Source organism: Trichechus manatus, unplaced genomic scaffold, assembly GCF_000243295.1.
Source record: "Trichechus manatus latirostris isolate Lorelei unplaced genomic scaffold, TriManLat1.0 scaffold00054, whole genome shotgun sequence".
Taxonomy (NCBI): Eukaryota; Metazoa; Chordata; class Mammalia; order Sirenia; family Trichechidae; genus Trichechus; species Trichechus manatus.
The window spans coordinates 17,212,366-17,213,532 of record NW_004443990.1 but is presented as its reverse complement, the minus strand read 5'-3'; positions in this window follow the sequence as shown (position 1 = coordinate 17,213,532).

The following is a 1,167-nucleotide window of genomic DNA, read 5'->3' as shown; positions in this document are numbered from 1 at the left end:
TAGAAAATTGAATCCAACCGCACATTACAGGGATTATGTACCATAACCAAGTGAGATTTAGCCCAGGAATACAAGGGTGGTTCTGCAGAAGAAAATCAGTCAATGTATCTACTTCTGAAAATGAGCCAGTGAAAACCCTGTGGATCACAACAGTTCAATCCATAACCCATCATGGGGATGGCACAGGGCCAGGCAGCATCTCATTCCACTGTCCATGGTGTCGCCATGAGTAAGGGCCGACTGTATGGCAGCTAACAACAACAGTAAACCATATTAATAGAACAAAGGAAAAAAACACAGGATCCACTCAATAGATGCAGACAAAGGATTGGACAGAATTCAGTGCTCTTGCATGATTAAAAACATCCAGCAGATTAGGACTAGAAGGGAACTTCCTTAAGATGATAAAGGGCATTTATGAAAAATTTACAGTTAACATCCCACTAAGTGGTGAAAAAATGGAAAGTTTTTCCTGTAAGATCAGGAATAAGGCAAGGAGACCCGCTTTCACTACTTTTATTCAACGTTGTACTGGATGTCCTAGCCAGATAAAATCAACACGAAAAGAAATAAAGCGTATCCAAATAGGAAAGGAAGAAGTAAAATTATCTCTATTTGCAGATGGCATGATTCTATATATACAGAAAATCCCAAAGAATACAAAAAAACTACAAGAGCTAATGAAGAAATTCCACAGAGTTTCAGAGTGCAAGATCAACATACAAAAATCAGCTATGTTTCTATACAGCAGCAATGAACAATCTAAAAAGCAAATTAGGAAAACTGCTACATTTACAATAATAACACTCAAAGGAATAAAATACCTAGGAATAAATTTAACCAAGGAGTTGAAAGACTTGTACACTGAAAACTACAAAACATTGCCGAAAGAAAGTAAAGACCTAACTAAACAGAAACACATTTCATGTCCGTGGATTGGAAGGCTTAATACTCTTCAGATGTCAGCACAACTCAAAGTCATCTACAAATTCAATGCAATCTCTATCAAAATCCCAATGGGCTTTTTTGTAGAAATGGAAAAGCCAATCCTCAAATTTATATGGAATTGCAAGGGGCCCAAAATAGCCAAAACAATATTGAAGAAATAAACACAAACATTGATGGCAAATTTATTTTCACCAAGAGTAGCAAAACTTCCTATAACAA